Raw genomic sequence first — 9,324 nt, forward strand, 5'->3', positions numbered from 1 at the left:
TGTCAAGGGAAAAACAGTGAATTCCTATTCTCCCCTTCCAGCCTTTACCTAAGGCCTTTATTCCTTTCCAGTGAGTATTTTGATGCCCAGAGATTACATTATAGCTACCTCTTATAGCCCAAGGGCAGAATATTGGAAAGAGCTCAGCAAACACCCTGAAGCCTTCGGCATAATTTACCCTCACTGCCCCCTCTAAGATGTTAGTAATGTCTACTTTGAGATATCCCCTAGTCCTAGTGTCAGCTTGACACAGCTTATTGTAGCAAGACAAGGGAGTCTCAATTGAGGGATTGTCCAGTGGGCCTTCCAGCATGTCTGTGAAGGACTGGCTTGATTATTAATAGATAATCAAGGCCACTGTGGGAGGTTCTAATCCCTGAGAAGGTGGCCCTGTGTTGTATAAGAACACAGCTAAACATAAACCTGCAACTGGGCCAGCAAGCAGTGTTTTTGCACGGTTTCTCTCTCAGGTTCCAACCCTGACTCTCAGCGATGGACGACGACGACCTATAATTTGTAAGCCAAATAAACCCTTTCTCCCTTAAGTTGATTTCTGTCGGGGTATTTTATCGCAGCAATAGAAATGAAACTGGGATGCCCAGCAACACTGTAGATATCTTAGCTTATACAAGCGTACTTCATGACATTCACACAAGGATGCCATAACTTAGTGTACAGAGCCGTATTGGGGCAGTCATGCACAAGGTTTGAATATTTGACATTGGTCAAGGACAAGCCCTGGCTTCGGGCAGGAATCTGCCTTTAGGACATAATAGGGAAGTAGGTTAAAGCAGGAATTTTTATCCTAGGGTGGAGAAGCTCAGTGAAGGTTAAGTACAATGATCCTCCAGGTCTAGGAATTCCTGAATTAAGCAGGTGTCCCACCCAGCTCCCGGAGCAATTGAGACAAGGACCTCCAAGAGAAGCTAGACAACTTCCACCGGAACTCAGCCCAGAGTCTGGGGGGGGGGGGGGGAAGGGTTTGCCCAAACTGTTAAAAGGTCTGACCGACATTAAAGTTTTGGCCTCGATCAGTGAAACATTGTTCTGACCCTTCTTTCTTTTCTGCCCCTTCCCCATCCATTCCTCAGCTTCTGTTCCAGCAACCCAATTCGTAATAGCTGCAGGCAGCTATGGAATACAACAGTGATGAATTTTTTTTTAGAATATATCACCTTTATATATGACTGTGTATATACATATGCATACCTATACATACACACATATATAGATGGCAACTTCTAGCATTTTTAGGGACCTAAGAAGGGGATGAAAGGATGGATTTTGGTGACCCCAACTATACACAATGGTAGGACCTGCTCTGCAAGCTTTGCATTTTCTTGGAGGGAGAGCAAGATACTTCACCATTGCTTTTCTGACTTTTTCCTCTACTGTTTGCTCAACAAACACTACCGGCATCCTTAATCCAGAAAGGCTTGTGTTGTGCTTGGCATTGGATAGTAAAAGTGGACCGCTCAGGAAGCTGTCCCACATGCATCCGGCAAGGGATGAATGAACCAAGAAGCAGGGTAGGTAGACCAATCCATAGATGTGTGTGGGGTGGCGGGGGAGGTGGGAATGCTTATAATAGAGTCACATCTCTGGAAAGCAAGTAATGTGGGCTTGAGCAGTGGCCTCAGGATGGAGGACAGAAAGGATGGAGGTGAGGTAATGTGAGATGAGGTAGGAAAATGTGCACATCTCCCTCCAGTTCCTGGAGGAAGGAAAGTGTCATCTCAGGGAAGAGTGCAAACACAGTCCCTGCATGTTTGTGTTCCTACAGAACTGCTGACATCACAGGCTTTGCCCTCAAAAGGCAGAGACCTTTAAAGCATTGATGATTACCCTCCCGCGCTCTGTCTTCGGCCTCCGTCTTTGTGATGGATTGCCACCTGCAAGGTGCCCTGGCATTTCAACCCACAGAATAATTGGCTGTGGAAGGTTGTTGGATGCCTTTCTGGGGAAAGGGAGCTACAGAAACAAGATCAATTCTATCAACTCAAATGCATTTTTGAGCTTTTGAATCTGAAAGCGCCGGTTCTGTTTTTAGTCAACTTCTCTGTGATGCAAAATTGCGCTTCACTACAATGTCTAAGAGGAAAACAGTTCACTGTTGTGTAGTTAAGTAGTTATTTGCCTTATGTGGATTACTTGATATTTTATGTTCTTTTCTAGATCATTTCTGGAAGGGCCATAGTGTTCTCTAGATATCTCTGAGAGGAAGCCAGGCTACCAAAGGCCCACGTGAGCAGGCTTAACAGACATGTGAAGGCTCTTGGAGATTTTTTATGTCTTTATACACATATATATATATATGTGTGTGTGTGTATACATATATATATGTGTGTGTGTGTATACATATGTGTGTGTGTGTGTATTTATGTGTTTGTGTGTAGGTCCTTGTATATGTACTCAGGTATGCATGTACATGAGGAGGCCAGAGAGGGTGTTGGAGATTCTGGAGCTGGAGTTACAGAGGGTTACGAGCTGTACAAAATGGGTGCTAGAAACCGAACCACATTAGTATACAGCCTCAACCGCTGAGCTAGCTCAGTGCCCACTCTTAACCACTGAGCTAGATCATTGCGCACTCTTAATCACTGAGTCAGCCCTCCAGTTCCTAAAAAGTCAGGCAGCATCTAACCAAACCTCGTTAATGTTAATTAACCAAACCATGTAAATGTTAATTTATAACAGCCAGTTAATTAATATTAGTCGGTTGGATCATTTTGTATAGCTTCACTAACTGCATTCTCTGGGCTCACACTATTTCCTTTAGCCTTACAAAAACAATATGTGTTACTATTATCTGTCTTAGATGACTGCAGAGGTTCTGTAACTCTTGCAAACATTCACAAGTTGTTGTAAAGTAAGAACGAGATGACAGCTCAGACCTCAGGGCTTTTGCCACTGTGGAAATCCTGCCTTAGCCATCCCGGGCTAGCATAACTAGCTACCTGCCCTAAATCTCAGTCCTTTAGCTTGTAGAAGGATGCAGTCAAAGTGGCTTAAAACAGCATATGCCTTCCAGTAGTTTCTGTGGCTCAGGGATCGGCACACGGCTTGACAGGGTGCCTCTGTTTAAGGACTCTCCAAGAGTTACAAACAAGGAGCCAGACAGGGCTGCAAACATCTCTGGGCTTGAGTGGAAAGGGTCTCCTTGCAGGATCTTTCCCTTGGGTGTTGATAGGATAGTTCTCTGCTGACATCTGACCGGAAGCCAGGGGGCACATGTGATAGCTTCTTTTATCAGAGCCAGCAAAGGTAAGCCAGGAGGAATGTGAGTGGGATGCGGGGCCAGGTCTTGTAACCTAACTTTAGAGATAGCATCTCACCAGTTAACCCCATCTATACACTAGAAGCAAGTCTCTAAGGCCAGCCATTATTTAAGAGCTGATGGCTAGACGCATGTCACCAAGAATAAGGTATCCTGGGGGGTAATTCGGAAGCCACCCACAATGCCACCCTGTCGCTTACAGGGCCACACGAATGTGTTTATACTTACACCGTGTACTTATAACCTAAACACGGAGGCTGCACCAGAGATGGACACTGCTCTCCACTAACTCGTGAGACTCTCCCCTGCAAGAGCTCTAAATTGTGGTCCAGAGACTTGTATCGCTCTCTGCTATGGGCTTGAAATAAAATTAATTGGAAGCTATGGGGAAACCACCATCTTCTGCCGGGACCAGTAAGTAGAGATGACTGGATGAGAACGAGAAAGAAGAGACAGAGACACGCAGAAAGATTGGCTGTGCTTCCTCCCCTGGGTTTGGAGAAATTCAATAAAAGCATTAGGATTCTGTCACTCTGAAGCCAGGGATGAAATCCATAATATTTAACAACCAATAATGCCCAAATATCAAACAATCCAGGGGGAATTCTCCACAAACAACTCGGGGGGGGGGGTAACATCAGATGCTGGGACCCAGCAGCCCAGCTCCCCCCCCTTTCCCAAGGTGAATACAAATGGCCAAATCAGTGTCAGTCTGGGGCGGGGACGGAGGGGATGGGGTTGGCGCATTGAGGGAAGAGTGAGGCTGAAGAACCTCGAATCAGCAGGAGAGAGGAGGAGCCTCTCTCAGTAACCTTGGTGTGATCACGGTTTTTTGTTTGTTTGTTTGTTTTTTGGGTTTTTTTTTGTTTGTTTTTGTTTTTCTGCAGTCCTTTGGGAGCTTGGAGACCTGCAGACTGCCCACAGGTGAGGCTCCTGTGTAGATGTCAGTGTTTTCTGGCTCTTCACTGGAATCCCTTGAAGCACACACTCAGGGACACAAAGCCTGAGCTGTGTGAGAGGAGATGGGGACTACCCATACTCAGAAAAAGGGATCTTATCTCAGAAAAAAAGATAGGATTCCTATCTCTATCTTGTGCTGAGGTTCTGCAATAGAACCCACGCAGAGCTCCCTAGTGGGCCCAGGGACTAAGAATCCCTGCATCCTGTGTGCAGAGTTCCTGTGGACATAGAACTTGGAACTTGCAGGTATGAAGCATTTACCACATATCCCTGTGGTATCACCAAAAAGAAACAGGAAAGAAAACCCAAGAATCAGTTTGGGGAGAAGAAAAAAATATACAATATATATATATATATAATATATTATATATAACATATATAATATATGATATGATGTGTGATATGTGATATATATATATATATATATATATATATATATATATATATATATATAATGTTTTTAAATTAACATACACGATACCAGGTATCATCTTGACATTTTGTCAAGTATATTCTTATTTTTAATTAAATCAACTAGAGTCAGCAAAATTAGTGGATGTTCACAAAGCCTAAATCTGCTCAGAGAGACTTTGATGGAACAATCATCTCTAAACTCAGCAGAATTTCCACCTTACTGTCTCCATCACAGGGCTGTGTGTGTGTGTGTGTGTGTGTGTGTGTGTGTGTGTGTGTGTGTGGTGTGTGGTCATGTGTGTATGCACATGTATGCCCATGTATACAAAAGCCAGAGGTACATGTCTGGCATCTTCCTCAAATTTTCACTACCTCATGGTTTGTTTGATTTTTTTTTTTCCTGAGACAGTATCACTGAATCTGGAGCTCAATTATCCGATTAGCTTTTCCTATCTCTATCTTGGAAAGCAAGGGCTACTGTGTCTGACTTTCTAAAGTGGGTTCCTAGGAACTGAACTCAGGAATTTATGCTTGTATGACAAACACTGTGCTACCAGAGCCATCTCCCCAGCCCTTCCATCATAGTTTTTTTTTCTCTATCCACAACAAACACCAATAAGTACAGTGCAGGAGCCGGCGAGGAAGAGGATCCTGACATTTACCCATGAACTTTACCCCGAGGCTGCTTGTCTTTCCAGAGCTTCGGTTTGGACAAATATTTTCATAAGAGGAGATTAGCAGCAGATGATTTTTCTCGCTTTGGCTATGGTAGACAATTGCTTTGCTTCCTAGTTCAACAAAAGACAGAGTGAATTGTTATACTCGGAAAAAGATGTATTGCCCTGCCTACAATGGCAGTTTCCCTTTTAGAAAATAACATTGATTTTAGTACACTAGAGCTCATTCCTCACAATTATAAATTATAACTCATAATCTGAAAGATTCTTTAATCAAGCACATTGCCCTAGGAGGTACTTTGAGTTACAATGCATCGTAGATATTACTTTTAAAAAAATTATTTGGGTGTAACCCTGTAATTCTTGCTACTTGAGCATCTGAGACTATTCTGAGGCAGGAGGATCACATGCTGGCAGCCTATTTGAGCTATATAGTGAGTTCAAGGCCAGCATAAAAAACTTAGCAAGATTTTATCTTAAAACTAAAAAAGTATGGGGGTATGTCTCAATACCAAAATGGTCGTCTGATAGTACAAGGTACTAAGTTTTATTCTCAGTACTACAAAAAGCATGTGCACACATGTGTATGTGTATTATAATTCTACTTTAAAAATCTTAGATGAATTGTGATACTCTATCCCAACCTATGACAACCACAGGGTCATATAGAAGCATAGCCTTTAGCTACTCATCGCTACAGTACTTGTTGGAATGAGAATGACCTCCATAGTGCCACATGGTTGAAGTTGGTGGAACTGTTTGGGAAGGATTAGGAGGTGTGGCCTCATTGGAGGAGGCGTGTCTTTGGGCGCCAGGCTATGAGGTTTCAAAAAGACTCACTCTAATCCCCCATGTGCCTCTCCCTCTCTGTCTCTTGCTTGTAGATCAAGATGTAAGCTCTCAGCTGCCCCTGCTGTCATGGCTTTGCTCTGTTGTTGTGGACTCTAAGCCTCAGGAGCCATAAGCTAGAATGAACACTTTCTTTTGTAAGTTAGCTCTGTCATGGTGTGTGGTCACCACAATAGAAAAGTAACTAAGATAGCGACTGATAATGCTTAGTGTTTATTGGCTGTGCCATCATGTACCAGGTACCACATGGACACACCCCCACACTGATTGATTATGCTACTCTAGGAAGCTCATTAGTATCCCCATCTTACAGAAAAGGAAACCATTGCATAAATAGATTCAGAAATCCCATCCAGGATGGAATAGGAAATTGGAACCGGTCTGACTTACTCAGTGTCTTCTCTGAACTACTATGTGCCAATTGCTAGATTTAAGTCTTAAAGTCACCATCGCTAATTTTAGTATTTGGCAGTGTAGTTAGTAACGTTGTGAATCATCCCTCAATGAGTCTGGATTTAAGTGGATAGCCACTAGCTAAGGATAATGAGGTGCCCTTCCCAGCAGCATTAATTAGCAAGTGAGACTGCTCATGCTTTGCTAAGGGTCAGCTTGGCAATCCTTTTGCCCTCTCCTGGGCATTCTTATGGTCCTGAGGTCAGTGGTAGGTTAGGGATGCATCTCTGTTGATCTCAGTTGGGTTCTCTCATGTATTCTGGAATCTATTGGCTGACCCTGGTCTGATGGACTCAGGAAATTGAGTTCCCCCCAAGTGATTCTCCTTCTTCAGCAGCCAGGCATGAATGCCCACTGAGGACAGATGCAAAACTTCAAAGGTACATCAAAGCTGGGGATAGGAGGCATGTGCCTTTAAGCCCGGCCCCTGGGGCCCTTAAGTCCACCTTGCAGAGACCAGTGGATCCCTGTGAGTTCCTGACCAGACAGGGCTCTATGTCTCCACACAGAAAAAGTACACATAGGGGCAGAAGTGCTCAGTCCTCAGTTCTGCAGAAGCCACATGTGGTGGTGCTTGCCTGTAATCCCATCATTCGGTAAATAAAGACAGGGAGACAAGAAGTTCAAGGTTATCCTCAGCTATATATCCAAAGCCAGACTGGGATATATTAGGCCCTGTCTCAGGCAGGGGTCAGAGGGAAGAGGAGCTATACAAAACTGAGTATGGCAAACCTCCATTTGGAGCAGTGTTGATTGAATGCAGAATTAGTGGTGAGCTCTTCTACTCCCCTGGAGAAGCGAAAGTATGCTGGGTGGTGGTGGCGGCGGCGGCGGCGGCGGCGGCGGCGGCGGCGGCGGCGGCGCACGCCTTTAATCCCAGCACTTGGGAGGCAGAGGCAGGCAGATTTCTGAGTTCGAGGCCAGAAGAAGGAGGAGGAGGAGGAGGAGGAGGAGGAGGAGGAGGAAGTAGAGATGGAGGAGGAAGAGGAAGAGGAAGAGGAAGAGGAAGAGGAAGAGGAAGAGGAAGAAGAAGAAGAAGAAGAAGAAGAAGAAGAAGAAGAAGAAGAAGAAGAAGAAGAAGAAGAAGAAGAAGAAGAAGAAGAAGAAGAACCACAATCACTCCTCACGGAAGTTTAGAGAACTTTCTCCCAGCCCCACACTTCAATACTGCATACAGTTTTTGTTAGCACAGTTCAGCCAACCAGTCCTGAGCCAGGAATGCTGATGGCTTCTGTCCTTAAAAATCACAAAGACAGTTTTTTGTGCTTCCTCTTTCCAGCCAGTGCCAGGCGATGGGCATCTCTCGGGACAATTGGCACAAGTGCCGCAAGACCAGGGGTAAGAGAAAACCCTACCACAAGAAGCGAAAGTATGCTGGGTGGTGGTGGTGCACACCTTTAATCCCAGCACTTGGGAGGCAGACGCAGGCAGATTTCTGAGTTCGAGGCCAGAAAAAGAAGGAGGAGGAACAGGAGGAGGAGGAGGAGGAAGAAGTAGAGAAGGAGGAAGAAGAAGAAGAAGAAGAAGAAGAAGAAGAAGAAGAAGAAGAAGAAGAAGAAGAAGAAGAAGAAGAAGAAGAAGTGGAAGTATGAGCTGGGACTCGGTCTGCTGCCAACACTAAGATTAGCCCTCGCCACATACACACAGTCCCGGTTCGAGGAGGCAATAATAAGTACACTGCCCTGGGTTTGGATGCTGGGAACTTTTCCTGGGTCTCTGAGTGTGCACTCAAAATACAAAGATCATTGATGCTGTCTACAATGCATCCAAAAATGAGCTTGTCCACACCTGAGACCCTGGTGAAGAAGGGCATTGTGCTTATTGACAGCAAACCGGACCAGCAGTGGTAGAGTCCCACTATGCACTGCCCCTGGACCGCAAGAAGGGGGCCAAGCTGACCCCTGAGGAGGAAGAGATTTTAAACAAAAAACGATCAAAGAAAATTCAAAAGAAATACAATGAAAGGAAAAAGAATGCCAAAATCAGCCGTCTTCTGGAGGAGCAGTTCCAGCAGGGCAGGCTTCTCACCTGCTTTGCCTCAAGACCAGGCCAGTGTGGCAGAGCGGACGACTGTGTGCTCGAAGGCAAGGAGCTGGGCTTCTATCTGTGGAAGATCAAAGCCCGGAAAGGCAAATAAGCCATCCTTCATAGCTCGTGTAATAAAGGTGTTTGCTGTTCTAGTAAAAAAAAAAAAAAAAAAAAAAAAAAAAAAAAAATCACAAAGACAGATCTGTTTCCTTCTGCTCCTAAGAGTATGCAGAGCCCTTAGAGTCTAAGGCTTAGATTTTTCATCCTTTGGGCCAAGGGCCTTATAAAATGCACAGTCGTGCTTCTGAGGAAGACCCTTTCCTGTTGATCGCTTTGGAAGCTTTTGTTGTGACTCAATAGGGTGTGTGGTACCCTGTGTTTTGGGGAGACATCTTTATAGCGATAAACAATATAACCCTTGGCAGTCAGCCTGTAAAGACCCTGGAATGGAGGAGGTTGGGGGAGGGAGAGGGAAGCAGGGGGGAGGAGGGAGGGGAGGGGGAAGCGGGGGGGGGGGGGAGGGTAGGGAGGGAGGAGCTGAGGGACCAGGAACCTCTCTAGGCCTGTTTCTTGATCTGCACAATAATCTGTTTTTAGCCTGACCTGTCTCTCAGAAAATATTTCAGGGGCTTCAAGGATGCGTTCAAGGGGTGTTTACATGCTTTA

At 45.0% G+C, this 9,324-nt stretch overlaps 1 pseudogene; it reads left to right on the forward strand.

The window, feature by feature from the left end:
• Positions 1 to 7,922: 7,922 nt before the first annotated feature.
• On the forward strand, positions 7,923 to 8,808 carry LOC127671955 (40S ribosomal protein S8-like; annotated as a pseudogene).
• The last annotated feature ends 516 nt before the right edge of the window (positions 8,809 to 9,324 follow it).

The sequence above is a fragment of the Apodemus sylvaticus genome, chromosome 21, assembly GCF_947179515.1.
Source record: "Apodemus sylvaticus chromosome 21, mApoSyl1.1, whole genome shotgun sequence".
In the NCBI taxonomy this organism is placed as follows: domain Eukaryota; kingdom Metazoa; phylum Chordata; class Mammalia; order Rodentia; family Muridae; genus Apodemus; species Apodemus sylvaticus.